The following is a 25,367-nucleotide window of genomic DNA, read 5'->3' on the forward strand; positions in this document are numbered from 1 at the left end:
ACAGTCCGTTCTCCACACAACAACCAGAGCAGTTTTTCGGAAACAAATATCTGATCCTAGCCTTGCCCAGTACAATTAAAACAACATACACATCCCTTACTGTAGTCCACAGCAGGGGTTCTCTGAGTCTTCTGTGTGTTCGAATCACTCAGGGACCTTTCAAAAAATCTCTGGGGCAGGCCGGCCATGGTGGCTTATGCCTGTAATCCCAGCACTTTGGGAGGCTAAGGTGGGCAGATCACCTGAGATCAGGAGTTGGAGACTAGCCTGGCCAACATGATGAAACCCTGTCTCTACTAAAAATACAAAAATTAGCCGGGCATGGTGGCAGGTGCCTGTAATCCCAGCTACTCGGAAGGCTGAGGCAGGAGAATCGCTTGAACCCGGAAGGAGGAGGTTGCAGTGAGCCAAGATCGCGCCACTGCACTCCAGCCTGGGCGACAGAGCGAGACTCCATCTCAAACAAACAAACAAAAACTCTGGGGCAGAACCCAGGCATTTTAGTTTTTGTTAAAACTCCCCAGGTGATGTTAATATGAAGCCAGGTTGGCATCCGCTGAGCTGTGGGACCTACAGGGACTCGGCTAGACTCTGCCTCCCTTTCCCACACCATCCTGTGCTGCTCTGCCGCAGACCCGCTGTGCTCCATGGCTCTGCCTCCAAGCCTTTGAAAATGCCAGGCATGGTGCCCACTCAGGGCTTTTGTTTTTCATGTGCCCTCTGCTTGGAGGGCTCTAGACCCTGGTCTTCATGTGGCTGCCCCTTCCCAACATCCACGCTCCCTTCAAAGATTCCTTCCTCAGAGACCCCTGGTACAGCTGCTCTTCTCCCCCAGTCCCACTCCTCTGGTTTTACTTTTCCTTTACATCAGTATCTGGAATCATTTTATTTTCAGTTTCACCTACTGTATTCCAGCTCCATAGGTCAAGGACTCCTCTATCGTTCGTGACTTCATCTCCAGCTCCCAGAACAGTGCCTGGCCTATAATACAACCAAAACCACCAATAACAGTGACAAAGCTAGCACCTACTGTTTACTGTGGTCTGACTCTCTCTGCCTGGTGTTATTTGAAGTGACTTCCTTGTTTAACTCGTGGGATTTTCACAGCACACCTAGGAAGTAGGTGTGATTCTGATCATCATTATACACATGGAGAAATGGAGGCACAAGGGGAAAAGTCATGCTCCCAAAGGTCACATGGTTGGAAAAGAGCAGAGTTGGGATTAGAAGCCAGGCAATTTTGCTTCCGAGTCAGGGCACTCAGCCAATCAAGTACTTCGAATGGATGAATGAATTGCCAATAACTTTGTACTACAACATCTCCGCGTCTCCTACCCACTGATCTTATTGCCATCTCTCCAAACTGCTTGGCCTCCACTCCCTGCTCTCTAATACCAGCCTGCCAACTCACCTCCCTGAGTGCGGCTGCTATTCCTGTCCTCCCACTTCCAGGCCACTGTCTGCTGCCCAGCAGCCCTCCCCTGTCTTCATTTCTCCCCATGTCTCACTTAGAATACACAAGTCACATAACATTCTATGGCTACCCGAGCTGCTGAGCACATCTGGGCTGCCTAGCATACCTGGGCAGACCAGTAAGCAACCTGACATATTCTTTCCTGAGTCGACTTCTATCCCACTGTCCCCAACAAGTATTTCATAGTTTCTTCCCTCTCTTTAGGATATTCTAGAGTATGTTGTCTTTCTAAAATTTGCAGTAGGAGATTTCTGTATGCAATATTAATATGATTGATACCAAACATATCCAAAGGTAACTTATCAGAGAACTTTTTACTAAAATGTACAGTTTATGACTAATTAATGTGATATAGTTTAATAGAGCATTATATAGCACAATTAGTTACTAAAGTTATAGGCTGTGACATTCAATATAATTTGTAACAGATTCAGAAGGCATCTATAGCTAATCATAGTGTAGCAACGTTCTTCCTAAAATATAGAACTATTTCATATATGCATGTATATATTTGTATAATTATAAAATTCATTGTATGTATATACTAGGTAAAATTCATAAAATTATAATAGAACAATTGCAATATTTATTGAGGGTAGAATACTAAAATGCAGCATAGACAAGACAATGCAATGATACCTCCATGTGTCCTAAAATTAAAGACTGGCCAGCTCCATGTGCCGTCCTTTTATAAGCATTATTGAAGGGAACACAGAATTAGAATAATGTAGCACACTAAAATAGGATTGTAATGGTGTTGGTAAAAACTACTATTTAATGTGTGAAGTAATTTAGGATGAGGAAATGTACATTATTTAAATTATGAACAGTACAGCACTGTAGAGGATAATAATATAGCTCTTGTTATAGGAGACTCTATAGTTTAGTAAAATATTAAAATTACAGGCAGAAAGAGCACAGCTTTATTACTATCAATATCAGAGGTCATAATAATTTAACAGACCCCTGAGGGCCATTTGCAGTGTCTGCAATTTGGAAGCTTTGCAAAGATGTCTCTAATTGGCACATATTTGCTGGAGAGTCAGCTGGGGGCATTTCTACTAATAGGACTTCGTCACACACATGCAGCTGGTAGTGACCAAAGTTCCTACTGGGGGCTTTGCAGGCATCGTTTCCCTTAATCCAGTGTTACAGACCTAGACAACTTTGCCCCAGGGAGGTCATTTGGCAATGGCAGAAGATACATTGTGGGGGAAGGGGCAGTGCTACTGGCATCTAGTGGATAGAGACCAGGGATGCTGCTAACATCCTACAAAGCCCAGGACAGCCCCCGACAACAAAGAATTGTTTGGCCAAATGTTTCAACAGTGCCAAAGTTGAGGAACCCTATTCTAATCCTTAAGGGTTATTAGGGATTTTGTCTTTACAATTTAATAGATGCCATTAACCTTCGGGATCCCTATTGGCATCTAAATTATGGAGGTTGACTGTACCAATGCTGGGAATCTCTTCCATAGTGTAAGAGAGTAAACTACAGATTCAATAAAATAGCAATCTAGCTACATTTTATCTTAAACTATTCAGGTGGTGGCCTCCTTGTCATCCAGGCCTCAGCAGTTTTCCACCGAACACCCAGGAATGCTCTCTCACTACCTACTGTTTCATTCACACCATGGTACTCACTAGAATTTGTCATTTTCTCATTTACTGCCAGAGTCCCCTCCTCATATCCTATGTGGCAGGGACTCATCTGTGTTGACTGTTGTATCCTCAATGCTTGGAGTAACTCCCCAACTTCAGTGACACCCAGAAAGCATTTGCTGAATGAATAAACCACCCACACGATATTATTTATCAAAACCTTCTGTTTACAAGGTACCACACAGAGCCCTTTACAACATTTCATGTAAATCTTGGGACCACCAAATGATGCACTAAGTCTCAACAAGCAAGTTACCCAAAGTTACTAGGGCCAGTAAGAAACAAGGCCTTACTCCACACTTTTTACCCTTAACCGTAACAATATGCAGCTGGATACCATAGTCCCGTCTTATATCAGACACCGGTTCCCTCTTCCAGGTAGTAAGTCGAGATAGCAATACTTTCTAGTTTAGGATATTATAATTCAGCAGCATTCGGACACTGTAAAGGCAACATACAATAGTAGATTATAGCGATACTTCTGTTGCCTATGATTAGAAACAGCATATGGTAATATGACATGATGGCTTCATTTTTACTACTTTCAAAATACAATACTTTCCACTCATATGCACATTACAGGCAATGTAGTGTTGTTTAAACCAGGGATCAGCAAACATTTTTCTTAAAGAGCCAGAGTAATTGGCTTAGACTCGGTGGGCCTTATTGTCTCTGATGCAGCTGTTTAACTCTGCCATTACAGCTCCAAAGCAGCTATGTTCTAGTAAAACTATATTTAAGGACATTAAGGACACTGAAATTCAAATTTCATATATTTTATATGACAAAAATATTACTCCTTTGAGGTTTTTTTTTTTGCAAGCGTTCAAAAATGTAAACACCACTGTTATACTGCGAGCTATACAAAAGAAGCAGCAGGAAAGATTTGATATGTGAGGCCTAATCTGTCAGTCTCCTAATTTAGAATATCGCTGCTGCCAATTTTTGAAGCTCTCATAATATGATGAGTTAGGAACATCCTTGCAACATTACAGATGTGTACACTAGAATAATGTCAGTCCTATGGATATTGGAAATACTATATTACAAATGTGACTATAATTTTTACTTTAACATCACACAAAGTAGCATTATTTCAAACGCTGGAAGCACCCTAGTATAATCTAATGACATATTCATATAACTATTAATATAAACAGCATAATTCACATAGTGTGCTAGTGTTACTGCTACTTGAATTGTAGGGCAAAAAGTATAGGTTGACATAATGCAGTTCAGTGCGATATCTTATTTCTGTTCCCACAATTATATATAATAAAGTGAAGCATAAAATCACATTGTTTCTGCCAGCATTGGCCACCTCAAAGCAGTTACTTTCTTTAGGCTATGCTGTAAGATGTGGTCCTAAACCGTAGCATTGTGTGTACTATTACTGCTATATCCTGACTATGTTAGGTTGTCAAAATCTTGTTAATAAAAATTCTACCGCAAGATCCTATACTAAACAACCCATATTTTAATTATCCTAGCTCCAAATGGTTAGCAATAAATTAGTAAAGAGAGATAAATATTTGAGTGGCATCTTTTAAATAAAATACTGTCACCCATGGCGTGATATGCCCCTACTAGCCAGAGCATCAAGAAGAGTCCTAAATTATAGTCATATTGTCGTTATATTTATAAACGATTCTATATTGTCCTTGAACATGCTATTTAGTTATGCCACCACATAATCTTCAAGCTGTAGCAATCACTGTGGGGCAGAGATGGGGACATTTGTTGAGTGCTGACTGTGGAAAGCACTTCACAGTCATTATGTCACATAATTCCTCACAGTCAAAGCTGGCTCAAGCCATGAGAAGACAAGCGTTGCAGATTATAGGCCTAAGGTTCAGAGAGGTTATACTCCTTGACCAAGTTACAGAGGCGGTGATGGACAAAGCCAGAATTTGAAGCCAGCCTAATGGTGCCAGAGCATGTGTTCTATTCACTTAGCCACCTGTCAACTTTCTCCACATCACTTTCTTTTCATGCCACATGCTGTCATCAAGACTCAGGAACCAGCAATTCCATTCAGCCGTATTGAAGTGTAGTGTCTGTAATACTGGTCCAGATTAAGCATCCCAAATCCAAAAATCCAAACTCCAAAATCTGAAAATTTTTGAGTGTGGTCATGATGCTCAAAGGAAGTCCTCATCGGAGCATTTCAGGTTTTGGATTTTTGGAGTAGGGATGTTGAACTGGTAAGTGTAATGTAAATATTCCAAAATTTAAAAAAATGTGAAATCTGAAACACTCATGGTCCTAAGCATTTCTGACAGTGAATACTCAATCTGTACCATCATTACTAGTGTATTATTATTCCATATACTGTTTTAGCAGAAAGATCGGCAATATTGCTAATCCACAACACAGTGCCCCAATGCCATTCTAGCATCTATTTCTGCAGCAATAGCATTATTATATTCCATATACATTTTAAACAGTAACACCACCCTCCCTTGTACATAATCCTACCTTACTTCAAGTTAGAGAACAATACAGCTGCTACGCTAATGCCACCTGTAGTTTTAGTAGCAACAACAAAAGTGCAAATATGGAGCCCACTGGTCTATACTCAGTGTATGTTGGATCTGAGAAACCACCTTTATGACTGCAGCTTTACAGGGAAATAAGGAAGCATTACGACTCCTCAAAAGTAGAACTTTGGACTGAGACTTCTCCATTTTTACATGCAAATGGCCAGACACACGGGAATCACTCAGGTTCTATGCCATCTCTGATAGTAGAAGTAATCCTTTTGCTATACCATTCTATATGATGGTCCTATGATGTTAGCATTTGTGATGATATTACTACTAAGCCATGTCATACTTACTTTCAAAATGGAAGCAATTCTGCCAATATAATAACCAGTGTGTCATATCTATAATTTTAGCAAAAACGCTAACACAGCCATGCTAATACTTACATAACAAGTATTTTCTGAAGAGAGATACTACTCAAGTATGTACTGAATTGGTACTATTCCAATATATACTGAAATGATAATGCATTTTAGTTTAGTTTCTAATTGAATACACATGAGAGTCCCAATATTTATAATTTATAGATTTATACCAGTATTGTATGCTCTGCTGTCTGTATTTGTCATCAAACATGTCATTTTTTACCATAATATGGTGCAAAAAATATAATGCTTAGAGTGCAATAATACACGAATAGTGTGCTATGCTTAGTGATCTACATTGTTTGCATTATTAGCAGGAATATTATAATGCTCCACCTTTGCCAGGGTAAAGAGTGATGTGAACAACATTTTATTTTATTTTTATAATTTTAGACACAACAATGATGCCATAATGAATTGAGATCTCCAAAACGGATGGCAACAATTATATTAATGGAGCTAACTATATTGTAATCATTCATCATCTGTTTGCTGCTAGACAATATGTACTAAAATATAATGTGCACCTTTCCTTGTAGCAATAACAATGGATCTGTTAATAATTTTGGTGTTATTTTAGTTCGTATTAGTATTATTTTTAGTTTTAGTGTTGTTATACTACAGTATGTCATGTTCAACATACTACTCTGACACTGCCAAAAAGCATAGAATGAATATTATATAATGCAAAGTCTTGTTAGAGTCACGGCTTCACGACTTACTCCTTGAGTGATTTTGTCAAAATATCTGGTAGATTTAACCCTCAGTTTTCTCATCTGTATAATGGGGTTAATAAGGAACTCATCTCACAGTTGTTCTGAGGTTTAAATTGAACAATATATCTAAATTGGGTAGTAGTTCTAGTTGCACAAGATATCAGGATGTGGTATACAGTAAGTTCAATAATTTTAGCTGGTACTATTTTAATCATTTTTACTATTATTTTATTACCTCATACTCATTCTGGTAATACTACTACTACCAAATTACTTAGAAACAATATCACTATACACAGATACACACACACACACACACATATATCCAATTACAGGTATTTGGATCAATTTTTTTAAAAACAAAGCTACTATATCATTTTATGCTATACTGAACTCCCTTCCTCTCTTCTGCTTTAATACTGCTAAAGTTGCTGTAAAATTAGAGAACCAATGGCTTATAACAAGTGTTCTTAACTTTTTCGGGGTGAAGAACCCCTTTGAGAATCTAAAGAAAACTACAGCTTCCCAGAGACATGAGACACATCACATTTTGCATCAAAATTTCAGGGGTTTCAAGAACATTTGAAGAACCTTCTAAGAATATACATTTCTCTTTTTGTATAAATGTAAGGGATATGAGTACAGTTTTGTTACATGGCTATATTGCACAGTGATGAAGTCTAGGCTATTCCATTTCTTTTTCTTTTCTTTTTTTTTTTTTTTGACAGAGTTTCACTCTTGTTGTCCAGGGTAGAGTGCAATGGCACAGTCTCGGCTCACTGCAACCTCCCCATCCCGGGTTCAAGCGATTCTCCTGCCTCAGCCTCCCAAGTAACTAGGATTACAGGCATGTGCCACCATGCCTGGCTAATTTTTGTATTTTTAGTAGAGAAGAGTTTCACCATGTTGGCCAGGCTGGTCTCAAACTCCTGACCTAAGGTCATCCACCTGCCTCGGCCTCCCAAAGTGTTGGAATTACAGGCATGAGCCACTGCGCCCAGCCTGGGCTGTTCCATTTCTAAGCCTCGCCCTCAATCTACTGAATGAAACCTGTCCCTGGGTTTGCTAACAGTCTCAGTGCAGTAAGAGTTTAATAGGTAGGAGGTGGAGGAGAGATTAAATTAGAGTTGAAAAGGCAGTGGGAGGTGCGGAGGAAATACACTTTACTTACAAAGTTCTCAGTTCATTCATGACACAATCGATACTGGACAAAACATTTGTCTCTTTTCATTTTATAAACTGTTGAATTCTTTAAAGTAATTATTTTTTCTTATCATTAGTATGCCCAATTTGACATATAATTTCAAATTTCCCACATTTTCTTAATTTATTTAATGATGGATGATAGGTAAAAATAATGTATATGTGTGAATGAATTAGGTAAAATAATATTTCTGACAATAAAGGCATGCGTGCTTCCTAGATGGGTAGGTATTTTCTCAAGACCACACAATACCAGTCGCTACTATTGACCACTAAACTGGGGCTCTACATCTGTGATCACACAAGTTCTCACAGTGAACTTGTGACACAGACATTGCTCCATTTCACAGATTCAAAACAAAACAAAATTGAAGCTAAGGGGTTCAGTAGCTGGAAAAGGTTGCACAGCTGGTGCATCTGGAGCCAAGATACCTCCTCAGGTTACCTGTGCTCTTTGTGGCATAAAGTACATGCTTAAAGTATATCGTGATGATCCTCAGCTGCAGGGAGCTATGCCAGAAAGCTCTTATTTCTGCAACCAAAAAACATGCCAGGAAAATGAAAGAGAGTGTGAGAAAGAGAGAGAGCTAGAGAGAAGAAGCCTGGTGCATAATGTTAAAAATATACAAGGTTGTATTCAAAGCAAAAACAGCAAAATGGACACAACTTATTAGCAAAGGAAGCCATCAAAATGTCTAAAGCATAAGTATAGGGAATACAGCAGGTTATAAAGATTACAGCATGGGGAGACCTTAATTCACCTCTCTCAAAACATGACAGGTCAGTAAGGGTGATGAGGATTAATTAACTCAATTAATAATGTAGACCCAGTTAAGACATATTAAAGGCTATAATCTGCAAGTGCTCTCTTCCAGTGCCAACATGTCATTTACACAACATAGCCACATGCTTCCTTTCCTTATTTGGTCACCCATCTTGTGAGGGTGCGGAGTACCTGCGACGGGCACTGAGGGGAGCCCTGGATTATTCTCCTGGGGCTGCTACAACAAAATGCCATAAACTGGGTGGCTTAAACAGTAGCTGTGTTTCTCACACTTCTGGAGGCAAGAAACTCCAGGTTCAGGTCCAACAGTGTCCGTTTCTGGTGAGGGCTCTCTTCCTGGTTTGCACATGGCCACCTTCTCATGGTATCCTCATATGGTGGAGAGAGCAAGCCACATCTAGTGTCTCTTGCTCCTGTATAAGGCCACTTTCAGCTCAGTTCTATCAGATCAGGGCTCCGAACTTAAGACCTCACTTCACTTTAATCACTTCCTTGAATGCCCAATCTCTAATACACATGGGGGGTTAGGGCTTCAACATATAAATTGAAGGAGAGGCTATTTTCAGTTCATAATACCTTTCATTAGTAAGAGCCATTCTTTAAGAATTGTCTTCTCTTCTCTCTACACACTCAGAAACCTTCCTAAACCCCATTCAGGAAGATCAGTCCCCTCAGTCAATATGTCTGTTCCCTAGAGTGATCATGCCTGTGCATCAGTGAATTGCATTTGTATCAGAGTTACTTTGATATTAACGTACTAACAATTCAATGGTAGTCAAAATAATAGTTATAATGATAATAATAATGAGGAGTGGGAGGAGGTTGAAGAAACAATACTATTAAGCACAGAGCTTAATATGTGCTAAACACAGTGCTAAGTACTTAACACACATAATCATCACAAGTCTTTGAGACAGACGCTACAATTCTCTCCATTTCACAAAGGGTGCCAAGGTACGCAGAGGATAAGCGACTTGTTGGAAGTCAAAAGGCTGAACCTTTTCCAGCAGCCCTTGCTCTAAACAACTGCATCTCATACCATGCTTATACTACCACTATTCCTTCCTGCTGAGCCAGATTAATTTGCATTTTGGACAAGAAGTACATAAATAAATGATGCCTCAATCCAACTAGCTCCTTACAAAACTGTCAATTAAAAAACAGTGTTGCCACCTTCAAAGGCCAAATGATGTTCCAGCCCTCCTGCCGCTAGGATATGTGCATTCTGTAGTTTTCTTCAGAGAGTACATAACTCTTGAGGAGCCCTCTGCCCACTTATGAAGTTTACTAACTGGATTCTGAGTGGGGTACTGACTTCTTTAACTCAAGGCTGGGCTGAGTGTGTCAGGTAGAGATCTAGGAAGCTTCCGCGACCTTAAAAAGAATGCCACCTCTTTCCTGCTGTTCGGTGAAACGGAGTCTGGTTTGGGCTAGATCGATCCTTTCCACCTGTCTTAGCTGTAGAGGGGAAAGGAGCTTCCTTGCTGTAGTTACTTGGGCAGCATAATTTGGGTATATTTCTAAGTGGCTGCAGTGTCTGTTCATTTGCCAGGGTGGTGATGTGAAAAGGTCAAACCAGTGATCCCCTCACACCTGGTTTGGCCAGCACAGGTGCTAATAGCCTAAAGAAGCGACACCCAACTATGCCTGCTCAACCCTCCTTTGTGCTTAGCCACTTGTGGACTGGGATCCCATGGCACTGCCTCTTCCACTGCTCATCCTTACAATATTAAAATCATGCACAAACTCCCTTCCACCCTTAATCACACCCAGCTGACTAAGCCTCAACTTCTGGTTAAAGGCAGATTTTTGTTTACTCTGCCTCCCTCCAAGCAGCTAAACATGGTTGGAGCAAAACACCCAACTAGCTCACCAGTCACATTTGAATTCATGATGGTACATCTGTTTCAAATGGGCACTACCCACGACCCGATGCTCTCACTCCACTTCCACTGTATGTCACTTTCTTGATTTCCAAAACACCTACCTCATACCTTCCCTCTCCACCTCTTCAGCGCATGACCCCATCTCTTCAGTGCATGCACTTGTAGCTTCACCAGCATCACAAAGGGGTGCCTCCATCTTCCCACAAAACCTACTGACCTGCCTCATCTGTACTCCCTCTCTCAGTCCCCTCCTCTGATGCCCTCATGCAGTGTCCCTGTGCTGTCAAAAGCAGTCCTTCTGCATGTGCCCCCTCCTGCCCCTCTCTCACCTCCTCAAGGACTTTGCTCCCGACTTTATAGAGTTGATACCTCCCTCTCTTGCATCAGTAGTCCTTTCCCCTCTACGGGATCATTCCCAAGCACACAGGCAATCCTTAATACTTTTATTTTAAAAGACCTTCTCTCTCGAGTCACCTCTCTGAACATCACTCACTTTTCCTTCTGTCCTGCACAGTAAAACTCCTTCAGTTACTCTCCAGTGCTCCTGGATTATGCTTTCTAGTGACATTCTTTCCTCAACAGATGCCAGGGTGGATTCCTTCCCCACCATAAGAGGGCTCTTCTTGAGGCCAGCAGGAGCCTTCTTGAGGCCGAGTCAGATGTTTGCCCTCCCATTCTCATCTTACTGATTCACCCAACCATGAGTTCTTGAAATCCATTCTCTTAGCTCTCCTGGACCCCTGGCTCCCTCGGTTTCCTATTCCCTCATGGGTGCTCCTTCTTCCTCCTAGCTGGTGATTCCTCCTCTCCCCACCTTCTTCCATCTTTGCATGCCCTAGCACTTGTTCCTGAGACCCCTTCTCTCTCCACTGCCCTCCCTCCCTAAGTCATCTCTTTCAGTCCTCCAGCTTGAAAAGTCACCTATGTGCTGATGACTCCCAAGTTCACCACTGCAGCCAAACTCCTCCACTGAGCTCCAGACTCATAGATCCTGCTGTTACCTTACTTACCCACATGCAGGTACTAGAGGTTAGAGGTGTCTCAATCTTAACATACCCCTATTTTCTGTATTTTCTCCTTCTATTCAGCTTCTCCCTGTTTTCTCATCTCAGTAAACAGCCTCACCAGCCCCAGCACCATCACCCCGTAGCATAAGCCAAATGATTATGAACCACCTTTGACTCCTCTCTTACTCACCCCATGTCCAAACTCCCAGAAAGTCCTACTGACTACACCTCCAGGACACATTCAGAATTTTTCTGCTACATTCTATCCCCACCACTAGCCTTAGTAGAAGCCATGAGATTCCCCCCAACTCCAGCAGCCTGATCAAGGGTCTCTGGGCTGCTCCTCACTGCCCCACCCCGTCCCTGAATTCATCTTCCTTATGAATAACAGGTGTGCTGTGTCACTTGGCTCGTCTTCCAACTTACTTTGAAAAGAGGAAAAAACATAAGATTTATCAATGGGTGAGTGAAATGGCTAGGTATATGATCAAGAAAATTCAGTCAAATGTTAGTTGTGAATTTAGGTGATAAATATATGGAAGTTCAATTGTAAAATTCTTTCAATTCTTTTTTATATTTGAAAATTTTTCATAATAAAATTCTGAGAAAACAAACTTTAAAACAAACCTTCCCATTGTACTTAAGAAAAAAAAAAATCCAAGCTCTTTCCCTGGACTTTGAAAATCTATAGGCTCTTCTCCTGCCTTCCTGTCCAACCCCCCAGCAGCCACCGCTCTTCATGTGCAGAGGGCTTCGTTCCAGCCTTCAACACGCCAGCCTTGTTCCTACCCCAGGGCCTTGGCACTGGCTGTTCTTCTGCCTGGAATGCTCTTCCCCAGGGCCTCCTCCTGGATGGCACCTTTTGCTGTTCAGATCTCAACTGATATGTCACCTCGTAAAAAACAACTTTCTTGGCCACCAAAGCTGAGTATTCCCCCAGTTTCTTCCTAGCACATGATTTTATTTTCACTGGAGCACTTACCATTACCTGCCTTGTCCTGTCTTCATCATCTGTCTTTGACAATGAGAATATAAGTTCTATAACAAAACAAAACAAAACAGAAGTTTGGTCTTTATTCACTCTTGTGCCCCAGTACTCACTACATGTCTGTGAATAAGTAATTGTCACAACAGCTGCCACTATGAAGCAAGTATAAACATCCTCATTTTACACAAGAAGCTTAACCTCTACAGCCCCAGTTTCCTTGTTTGCAAAGCAAGGCTATCAATACCTACATCATTACTGAGAAATTCCAGGGCTTGCATTCAAAATAGTTTATTTGGTCATTTCCATTTGTTACACATTTATCATATTCCAGGCACCAGGCCAACATTTAATTTAGCCTCAAAAGGTCCCTGTGAGGTTGATATTGTTTCCATTTTACTGAAGAGAAAGTTAAGGCATGTGGAGATGAAGTCTGGGGCCCGAGGTCCCGCAGCCAGTCAGCAGCAGAGCAGTGTTCATATCCTTCTCTTTGTCTTGGTAACCTCTACACTCAGTTGCCCACTGTCTGTGCTCCGCTATCAAGCTCATCAAGCATGTAAGTGTGGACGCAAGGCACGCACGCCATTTCCTTCTTTCCTGGTTTTATCTACACCATCTCAGGATCCTCCATTGATTGCCTTTGCCTGACCTGTTCATTCCTTTCTTGGAAATACTCCTTTTTTTTTTTTTGAGACAAGGTCTTGCCCTGTCACCTAGGCTGGAGTGCCGTGGTGTGATCTCAGCTCACTGCAGCCTCAACCTCCTGGGTTCAAGTGATCCTCCCACCTCAGCCTCCCAAGTAGCTGGGATGACAGGCACACACCACCAGGCCAGGCTAATTTTTGTATTTTTTGTAGAGACAGCATTTTGCTATGTTGCTCAGATTGGTTTCAAACTCCTGGGCTCAAGTGATCCTCCCACCTCAGCCTCCCAAAGTGCTGGGATTATAGGCGTGAGCCATTGTGTCCAGCCAGAAATACTCCTTGACTCTTGCTTTAACCTGTCTATACAACACACGCCACTGGGGCTCAGCAAAAGAAAATATCCAAAACACCTTCTGCCAAGTCATCAACGTTTTGTGTGAAATGAAGACTCTTTCCTAAGAGCCTTCTGCATCCAGTGAATCTGAACATTTGGAAGGACAGCCCTGGATTAGCATGAAGGAAAAGAATATCTGCCCAGGCCTGGAAGGAATAATGGTTACAGGAGTAACAAGAATAACAGGAAGTGATGTTGGTTATGTGCTTCTAATGTATCGAGGATGTCACTAAACATTCTGACTGTTCCCAATAGCCAACTTAATGGCCGAGCAGGGTGTGAAGCAGTTGGCCTCATTTCAAAACCCAGCACCTTACTCACCTCCAACACCGACTTTGCAGCAGAAACTCAGAGCCCTGCCCTTCCAGCCGGTGTCATCTCTCCAGTGCAGTGAATGCAGCACTGATGTTGCCTGACTATGCTAGAGAGGAAGTCCCTTGAGGTGAGGGGAAGACCCTTGCTTCTGTATTCCTGTGGCTCACACAGTGGCTGGGACAGAAAGATCTTCAGCCAACCACCAGCCCCTTGTTTACCATCCCCCCACCTCCATCTCCTTCAAGCTTTTAACAGCCCTCACTGGAGGGACAGCCTCCAGAGCCACCCAGCCCTCAGAGGTAGGAATAAATCTTTAAGTTAGATAGATGGAAATTTGAGTCCTGGCTTTGTGATTTATAAACCATGTAGCTTTGGCTCAATTCCTTAACCTACCTGAAATCCTGCTGTCTTCTCACCTATAAACAGGGATAACAGAAGGCCTCACAACAGGATGATTGTAAAGAGTAAAGGATAGAATGTAGGTCAACTGTAAAGCTGGTGTCTGGCACACAGGAAGCACTCGCTAACACAATCCATTATTTGCGGCCGAGGTATGGATGCTATACAATAGAAATACATTTCACTCATAGACATCTTAGAGTATCTTGTGTTCCTATTAAAAACCTCAAAGGGCTCCCTGTGTCTACCAAATAAAGCTCAAAGTCCCCTGGGCGTGGTGGCTTACTCCTGTAATCCCAGCACTTTGGGAGGCCTAAGCGGGCAGATTGCTTGAGGTCAGGAGTTTGAGACCAGCCTGGTTAACAAAGTGAGACCTCCATCTCTACCAAAAATACAAAAAATTAGCCAGGTGTGGTGATGCATGCCTGTAGTCCCAGCTACTCGGGAGGCTGAGGCAGGAGAATCGCTTGAACCTGGGGCACAGAGGTTGCCGTGAGCCAAGATCGCCTTACTGCACTCCAGCCTGGGCAAAAGAGTGAGACTCTGTTTAAAAAAAAAAAAAAAAAAGCCTCAAGACCTTAGTTTGTAGCCATGTTCTGACTCATCTTACCCTCCCAGAACTCCTGCAGAACCAGCTCTCGTGCATCCCCTCCGTGTTGCCCACAGACTCCAGTTTGAGCAGCAAGGCCTGAGCCTCACACTGCCCCTTTCCAGATCAGCAATACAAATTCCCAACCACATGGTAGGCATCTTAAGTGGATGCAGACCATTGCCCCATGGACATGTATGAAAACCGTTTTGGTGAAAGCATGTGGCACGAGGCCTGACAAACACCATGGAACTCTCCTAATGAACTGCAGTTTGGAACTAGGACTGCTTTTTGGTTTTAGAAAGAATGAAATTATTCCAAGATCTGATGATGGAAAACCATCTGGCGTGGGGAGGTGATAGGTGCTGTTATTCCTGAAAGGACAAGGTTTTGGAAGAAAACTTCTAAACCCACCAGAATTAAAGTGCAGCCTTTGTTTGTAAACTCATAAGATTATGGGTTTAGAATTAATTTGAGTTGAATCCTTTCCAGTTACCAGTAACTTAATGCTTGGGCCCATTATGCAATCATGACTCAGTATGTCCTTCAGAATGCCACTTTCAAACACAGTAGGAATTAAAAGACAGACTTTGTAAATATTTGAAATTGCCAGTTTAAGATTAATTTGATTCATTTGCTTGCTGGTTGGGTGTAACTTATGAGAGTTGGAGTTTTTCTGTAATCTTATATATCACTCAGGAGTCTTTTAAAGAATTCATTTGGAAAAAAAGTAGAGAGGAATTTAGTGAATCCACTGCTGAAAATATTATTAGTAAGTAATAATAGAGGAAGGGGGAAAAAAAGACAGAATAAAATTTGCTCCTGTTGTGTCAGTTAAACTTCCGAGTCCTTTTTTTTTTTTTTTGAGATGGAGCCTTGTTCCGTTGCCCAGGCTGGAGGGCAGTGGCACAATCTCGGCTCACTGCAACCTCCACCTCCTGGGTTCAAGTGATTCTTCTGCCTCAACCTCCCGAGTAGCTGGGACTACAGGCGTGCACCACCATGCCTGGCAAATTTTTGTATTTTTAGTAGAGACGGGGTTTCACCATGCTGCCTAGGCTGGTCTCAAACTCCTGCCCTCAGGTGATCCACCCACCTCGGCCTCCCAAGATGCTGGGATTATAGGCATGAGCCACCGCACCCGGCCTAAACTTCGCAGTCTAAACACCATAATTTATAGATATAGACTGCTGTATTTAGTTATATTATTGTACCTGATTAATTTTTGAAAATAGCTTTATTGAGATATAATTCACATACCACACAATTCACTCATTTAAAGTGTACAGTTCAGTAGTTGTTGTATGTTCCCAAAAAGAAACCCCATATCCATTAGCAGTCACTCCCATTTCCCTCCTCCTCTCCACTCCCAATCCCCAGCCCTAGACAGCCACTAATCAACTTCTTGCCTCTATAGATTTGTCTGTTCTGAACATTTTATATAAATGGAATCACATAATATGTAGTCTTTCATGTCTGGCATCTTTCACCTAGCATAATGTTTCCAAGGTTCATTCATGTTGAAGCATGTAACAGTACTTCTTTCCTTTTTTATTGCTCAATAATATTCTATTGTGTGACTCAACCACATTTATCCATTTATCCATCAGTTCATAGAAATTTGAGTTGCTGCTTTTTGACTATTATGAACAATGCTGCTATGAACATTTGTGTACAAGTTTTTGTGCAGACATGCTTTCATTTCTCTTGGGCAGATACTTAGGAATAGAATTGTAAGATCATATGGCAACACCATATTTAACATTTTGAGAAACTGCCAAACTGTTTTTCAAACTGGCTGCACCATTTTTCATTCCCACTAGCACTGTATGAGTATTCCAATTTCTTCACATCCTTGCTGTTACTTGTTATTATCTATATCCTTTTTATTATAGCCATCCTAGGAGGTATCAAGTGGTATTTTATTGTGGTTTTGATTCACATTTCCCTAATGGCTAATGACGTTGAGCACCTTTTTTTCATGTGCTCATTGGCCACTGTATATTTCCTTTGGAGAAAAGTCTGTTCAGACTCGTTGCCCACTTTAAAAAAAGGGCTATTTTTCTTTTTATTGTTGAGTTGTAGCAGTTCTTTATATATCCTATATATAAGTCCCTTCTCAGATTTAAAATTTACAAATATTTTCTCCCATTCTGTGGATTTGCTTAATTTTTTTTAAATATTAAACTCTGTTGCTTTCTTCTTAGAATCTCTAGCAACTCTCTGGCTTAAATAACACTTTAACATTTCTCTGTGGATGTTTTCAAGAACTTCAAACCTCTTGTGTCCATAACTGAACTTCTTATCCTCCTTTCTATTTCTAGATCTACTTCCTTGTAAATCTTATCTATTTAGCCAATTGGCCAACCAAGACAGAAACTAATTCCTCCTAATTCTTCTTTCTTTTCATCACTCCCCTTCAGATAGCCTCCCACCCCCTACCCCCCCAGATTCTGTCAAACACAAAGTAGTGTTGTTTAATTTCTGCCTGTATTCAGGTCTTTGAAATTGTGCATTCTGCTACATCTACTATGAAAGTAGGTCATGTTTTCATCATCTCTCTTCTGAACTTTTTCAACAGCCTAATTCACAACCTTGTCTCCATTTGGGCCCTTCTAAATGCAAACACAAAGATGATACTTCCGTGGAACACTATAGACTAACGGCTACAAGCACTGGGTCTGAAGCCATACTTCCTTACTTTAAGTCTTGGCTCTACTATTTAACTTCTCAGTATCTCAACTTCCCATCTGTAAAATGAGAAATGATAATATAGGGTTGTGCGAGGATTAAATGAATTCTTATATGAAAATGCTATGAACAGTGACTTGTGTGAAATAAGCATTTGGTAAATGTGAGCTAATATTATTATAATAATTAGTTATTTTTAAAAAACTATGAATTAAATATTTTCCAAAGCTTTTTTTTCCTAACCTACAGAATAAAGTTGGAATGTTTTGCTTGGTACATAAGGCACTGTGAACCTTACATGATTTGCAGTATGAGCTGAGAAGAAGTTACCATGACTAACAAAATCCTTAGAACAATTTAATATCTTCACTTTTCAAAATGTGACACTGAGTTTAGAATTGTCAGGTCTAACTTCTTTCTAGGTACTGTTGTTCTGCTACTACTAGTGAACACGTGATAATGGGTTAGAGTAGCAAGCATTTTCTATGTACTGCCGCCTTAATTCTCAATTCTCTGAATTGCTATGCCCAACTTCAGAGTTGAGATAAATGAGAGGGTAAGCCTGTTGTCCAAGATCATACAATGAGGAAGAGGAGAACCCTGGAAATGGTCCCTAATTCTCTTGCTTACAAAGTCCTAAGCTCTTGGCCCTGCCTCAGGAAATTTCTGAAGAGGTGTCCACAGACAGACACTCTCAAAAGCAGTGTGGGAAAGAATTTCCAGTGCTTGTTTCATGTTTATAATTCCTGAACAGAAGAATACATTTTCCATCTGGGAAGTCTTCACACTATTATCCAGACATCTGAAAATTCCTGGGACTATTAAATTGTAAATGTAGCTTCTGAAAGTTCTTGCTTAACAGAAATATATTTCTTCTTGGGGGTAAGTGTCTTCCTTTGCTGGCTAGACTACAGTCGATTAACTCATTTGGCTGAAGCCAGTGGGTCTTAGACCCAACTTTCTTCTTTTCCCAGACAGCTCCTCACATATGGTGAGGGACCAGGGGAGGGTATAAGCAGTCAGAAGAGCCGTCTTTCTCTTTGAGATGTAACTAGGTATTCAGGAATTGATGAGTAACTCAGGGCCACCGTCTTCACATGCCGAGGCAGCACATTCTTAACTGTGAGCACAGGAGGTGTTCATTATCCAAAGATAATTGGTGCTGGGAAACTGCCACTTAACATGAGTCCATCAAAAATTGGGACTACATTTTCAAAATAAATGGTGAAAGACAGTTATTTGGGACTTTTACTTGAAAAACAAAGCTGGCAATTATGAAAACAAGTTTATTTATTTAACAAAATACAGGGCTAGGTTAAAATTCTGCTGTCCTAGAAAATACACAACAAGAATTGAGTGGTTTTTTTCCATTTTCTGACAAAATTTTATAATAGGAAAATTCAATTTGCCTTGAACTTTTGTGATATTGTCGTAAAGTCTATGTCTCTCCATCAGTCTCTGTCTCTCTCTCTCTCTTTTTCAAAATTATTCAAAGATTTCATAAATTTTCCTGAGGGATTCTCTTAATCTTAACCTTTGGTATTCAAATCATTCTCCTTTAAAGCCCCAATTATATTCTCAAATCTGATTGATTTTCTCTTTTGGTTTAACCCTAACTAATCCTCCTTGGTCCATGGCTTTGGGTATAGCTAACTTGATTCTTCAACTCTGAGGGACTCCAAGAACTACTGCATCAAATTTGGCAATTCAATTTTCGAATTTGCCTTGTATTTACATTGTGTTGTCTGATATTTACATTATACAATCACCGCCATGAGACAAACCAACAAAGATGTTGACTGGATAGGTTGAGACAGGAAATGGTGTTGAATGGAGAGGGCTATGTGAGAGGAGACGATTTTAATAATCAGTATTTTAAAGGTGCTATGCCTTTGCTTTCTTATGCAAACTCATAATTTCGGCACTTCTGATGTGACTCTCCCTTTAATGGCATATGGCTTTCCAAATCCCAGGCACAAAGATTCATTTTGAACTCAGAACTTGAAGGCCTTCATATTACCTAGAGTTTGCTGAAATCCAAGCTTGTTTCCATGACCAACAAGGCCCAGCTGGGTTTCACAGCCCCTGTATTCTGCATCTTTATCCTCATCACATGCTTTGCCCCTTACTCACTCTACTGCAGCCACACTGGTCTTCTTTATTCCTTGCTAAGCCCTTTCTGGCCTCTAGACTTCCATCTTGTTTGTTCCTTCTCTCTCATTGCAACCTCTGCCTCCTGTGTTCAAGTGGTTCTCCTGCCTCAGCCTCCTGAGTAGCTGGGACTGTAGGCATGCACCACCACACCTAGCTAATTTTTGTATTTTTATTAGAATCGGAGTTTCACCATGTTGGCCAGGATGGTCTCCCTCTCCTGACCTTGTGATCCACCCGCCTCGGCATCCCAAAGTGCTGGGATTACAGGCCTGAGCCACCGCATCTGGCCTGTTCCTTCTATCTTGAACACCCTTCCCATCAACTCTCATCTTTCAGGGGTAGTTCACTATCAGCTTCTTGGAAGACTTCTGCTGACCGCTGCACCTCAAAAGGCAATATCCCCCTCAATCATTCTTTTGCACACTCTTCTGTTTATCTCCTTAGCAGCATTTAATAAAATAAATAGAGATCTTGTTTACTTTTTTATTTCTGTCTCTGAGACCGGGGTATGTTTCAGAAAAGCAAGAACTTTGTTGAATCCTCCTTCAAACACGTGAATCCTATCTTAAACTTTGTTAAGTGGAAAGATGCAGTTTATAATTTGCAAAGAGGTATATGGGAAGAGCTTAGGAGCAGAGCACCCAGACTCCCTGATTTGAAGAATTTAATCGAATCTTTTCCTTGGGGCCATTGGAAGAATCTTTGCTTCTTCCTCCTATATAGAAGCCAACTGAGATATTTTAGACTGTGGGGAGAGCTTCACAGAAAGATATCAAAGATTAGGGATTAAATATAAAGGAAGTTATTAATTTACGTACATTCCTTTGACCTAAGGTTTTTTGCCTTATTATCAAATTAATTATCTTATTTTGCCACTGAAGGGGAAGAGGGATATGAGAAGTGGTTTGGGGCTCATTGGTCATGATTTTTGTCAACTTCTGCTCCAAGGTCTGTAAGGTTTACTTCAAGGGCAATTTTTCCTACTTTTCTAAAGGCTAGTGAACATTGGGAATATCATGAGAAAAGTAATTCATGAGCCATACTGGGTGATCCAAATCAAGTTCTGGTTGGTGCCAAAGGGAGACAGTCTCTAAGTCCTTGGAACAAAGGAATGGTAAAACTAAACAAGATACAGAAAGATCAGAAATCCATGTTTTCCATTGCTGAGACCTCAGAAACCTATAAAAACAGTTGTTTTATGGGAACACTTAGCAAAGAACTGCCCAAGTCCATTTTAAAGTCCCAAAATCCTTTGACATATGGCAATCATTACGTGTGCTCAGCTGTCTGTCTTGCACAACTCTTTCTTCTTCCCTCCCTCAAGGAAAGCATTACTGAGGCCCTACATTTACCGTATTTTACAAGAAGCACTTAGCAGCAGCAAGGCTCAAAAGCAGTCTCAAGAAGAGTAGCCCCAGCCAAGGATGCTGGGAGCACCAAAGCATTTCTTCTCAAGATGGAAGCCTTGAGGCAAAGCTGTTTCAGATTAGAAGCGGCATACATTCCTCGTTGGGGCTTTACTTTAGAAGAAGGTTTAATGACTCAGATGTCCTAGGCAGCAAAGTGGAACACATTGTCTTGCTTGGCCCTTTCTAAAAGCATGAGGATATGTGGGCCTCATTGGCCTGTTGGGTTGTGTTGGAGTTTCCTAATGACCAGTTGATGGAAGTGACAGAAAAACAAGTCCAGGTGAACTGTTCAACATGTCTCCGTGGTTCCCTTTGTTTCAAAGATGTGCCCTATTCTTCAGCACCAGCATACTCAAAAGAAGGTATTCCTGAGTTCCTGGAAGAACAGGTGGACGCTTTCCCCCACAGCCATCTTCGTCTGGCCTTCCTATAGGAACAGATGGCAGAACATATCCATGCTGTATTCTTGGAAAAACCTCCCCAATGCGGCTTTGATGTGGTTCTTCTCAGGAAAACCATCCAAAATGTCCCAGGGAAATAAAAATAGTTGAATCCAACTGTGTAAGGCCATGCAGCCCAGACTCACCTCTACCGTGGAAGCTATAATATGTTCTTTCTCGACATTCCTTCTTGAACTTAGCCCAAACCAGGATGGGCGAGACCTACAAGAACCATATGATGTCCCACTTCAGAATTTGCCATCTGTCAATAAAATCCATCTTCCACAACACAATGCATGGAAAAAAAATCGTGGATATTTGTTTTCCAAAAATATTCAGAGCTTCTATCAAAAGAGTACACAACATGCTCTAATTGTCTGCTAATGGAAATGCAAATTCCTACACCCTTTCTGGACGTCACAGTAGTCTTTTAAAACTGCATACTTTGTGATGCAAAAATCCTCAATAAAATACTGGCAAACCAAATCCAGCAGCACATCAAAAAGCTTATCCACCATGATCAAGTGGGCTTCATCCCTGGGATGCAAGGCTGGTTCAACATTCGCAAATCAATAAATGTAATCCAGCATATAAACAGAACCAACGACAAAAACCACGTGATTATCTCAATAGATGCAGAAAAGGCCTTTGACAAAATTCAACAACCCTTCATGCCAAAAACTCTCAAGAAATTAGGTATTGATGGTACATATCTCAAAATAATAAGAGCTATCTATGACAAACCCACAGCCAATATCATACTGAATGGGCAAAAACTGGAAGCATTCCCTTTGAAAACTGGCACAAGACAGGGAAGCCCTCTCTCACCACTCCTATTCAACATAGTGTTGGAAATTCTGGCCAGGGCAATTAGGCAGGAGAAGGAAATAAAGGGTATTCAATTAGGAAAAGAGGAAGTCAAATTGTCCCTGTTTGCAGATGACATGATTGTATATCTAGAAAACCCCATTGTCTCAGCCCAAAATCTCCTTAAGCTGATAAGCAGCTTCAGCAAAGTCTTGGGATACAAAATCAATGTGCAAAAATCACAAGCCTTCTTATACACCAATAACAGACAAACAGAGAGCCAAATCATGAGTGAACTCCCATTCACAATTGCTTCAAAGAGAATAAAATACCTAGGAATCCAACTTACAAGGGACATGAAGGACCTCTTCAAGGAGAACTACAAACCACTGCTCAAGGAAATAAAAGAGGATACAAACAAATGGAAGAACATTCCATGCTCATGGGTAGGAAGAATCAATATCGTAAAAATAGCCATACTGCCCAAGGTAATTTATAGATTCAATGCCATCCCCATCAAGCTACCAATGACTTTCTTCACAGAATTGGAAAAATATACTTTAAAGTTCATATGGAACCAAAAAAGAGCCCGCATCGCCAAGTCAATCCTAAGCCAAAAGAACAAAGCTGGAGGCATCACGCTACCTGACTTCAAACTATACTACAAGGCTACAGTAACCAAAACAGCATGGTACTGATACCAAAACAGAGATATAGATCAATGGCACAGAACAGAGCCCTCAGAAATAATGCTGCATATCTACAACCATCTGATCTTTGACAAACCTGACAAAAACAAGCAATGGGGAAAGGATTCCCTATTTAATAAATGGTGCTGGGAAAACTGGCTAGCCATATGTAGAAAGCTGAAACTGGATCCCTTCCTTACACCTTATACAAAAATTAATTCAAGATGGATTAAAGACTTACATGTTAGACCTAAAACCATAAAAACCCTAGAAGAAAACCAAGGCAATACCATTCAGGACATAGGCATGGGCAAGGACTTCATGTCTAAAACACCAAAAGCAATGGCAACAAAAGCCAAAATTGACAAATGGGATCTAATTAAACTAAAGAGCTTCTGCACAGCAAAAGAAACTACCATCAAAGTGAACAGGCAACCTACAAAATGGGAGAAAATTTTTGCAACCTACTCATCTGACAAAGGACTAATATCCAGAATCTACAATGAACTCAAACAAATTTACAAGAAAAAAAAACCCCATCAAAAAGTGGGTGAAGGATATGAACAGACACTTCTCAAAAGAAGACATTTATGCAGCCAAAAAACACGTGAAAAAATGCTCATCCTCACTGGCCATCAGAGAAATGCAAATCAAAACCACAGTGAGATAGCATCTCACACCAGTTAGAATGGCGGTCATTAAAAAGTCAGGGAACAACAGGTGCTGGAGAAGATGTGGAGAAATAGGAACACTTTTACACTGTTTGTGGGACTGTAAACTAGTTCAACCATTGTGGAAGTCAGTGTGGCGATTCCTGAGGGATCTAGAACTAGAAATACCATTTGACCCAGCCATCCCATTACTGGGTATATACCCAAAGGACTATAAATCATGCTGCTATAAAGACACATGCACACGTATGTTTATTGAGGCACTATTCACAATAGCAAAGACTTGGAACCAAGCCAAATGTCCAACATGATAGACTGGATTAAGAAAATGTGGCACATATACACCATGGAATACTATGCAGCCATAAAAAATGATGAGTTCATGTCCTTGGTAGGGACATGGATGAAACTGGAAACCATCATTCTCAGCAAACTATCACAAGGACAAAAAACCAAACAGCACATGTTCTCACTAATAGGTGGGAATTAAACAATGAGAACACATGGACACAGGAAGGGGAACATCACACTCTGGGGACTGTTGTGGGGTGGGGGGAGGGGGGAGGGATAGCATTAGGAGATATACCTAATGTTAAATGACGAGTTAATGGGTGCGGCACACCAACATGGCACATGTATACATATGTAACAAACCTGCACATTGTGCACATGTACCCTAAAACTTAAAGTGTAATAATAATAAAAATTTAAAAGAAACTGCATACTTTGTGACTTGATAATTCTACTTCTTGCAGCATTTCCTAAGGATATTTAACCAGAAAAGGAGGGGCAGGGGTGTTTTTCTCATCATTTTCTTATCTCCTGACAAATCCTGTCTTTCAAAAGAAAAATAAATCCAACTCCAAAACCCCTGAATTATAACATGTTGCTTTTTTGAAGCTTCTTGGAGAGATGGCAAGGGAGATGCAATACACAGCAAGACTAATTGAAAATCCTCTTTGGGCATCCCTCTTCCAAAGGCTCACACATCACTTGAGTAACTCACATACAAATTTCTCTTTCCAAAAACCAGCATCTCCATCCTTCAGACAACTCCTCCCAAATTTCCCATGTTTTCTTTCTTGAATACCCACTTGTCTTTTTTAAAAAGTAAATGAATTTAGCTCATTTTTCTCCTTCCAATTCTCCTCTTTACCCATTATCCTCATCAGCACAGAAAATCAAGCAGCAAAAGCCTTAGAATACAAGGTGGGGGGAATAGGCTTGCATACTCACACACACACACACAAAATACCTATCACTCACAATTTCTTAAAGACACATAAATATTTATGTAGCTGTATGTTTTTTACAGCATTCTGTAAATAGTGAAAAATTAGAAACAGGATCTCAAGAATTATTTGAATAAATTACACCAAATCCTTACGATAGAATGTCATACAGTTGTTAAAAATTGTGTTTTCAACTGATTTTTCTGTCTTGGAAAATGTGTATGCTAAAATATTAAGTGGAAAATAAAAGCAAGATAAAATCTGAATAAACATTATACTTCCAAATATAAAAAACTATATGCATC

The sequence above is a fragment of the Pan troglodytes genome, chromosome 2 (assembly GCF_028858775.2).
Source record: "Pan troglodytes isolate AG18354 chromosome 2, NHGRI_mPanTro3-v2.0_pri, whole genome shotgun sequence".
Taxonomy (NCBI): Eukaryota; Metazoa; Chordata; class Mammalia; order Primates; family Hominidae; genus Pan; species Pan troglodytes.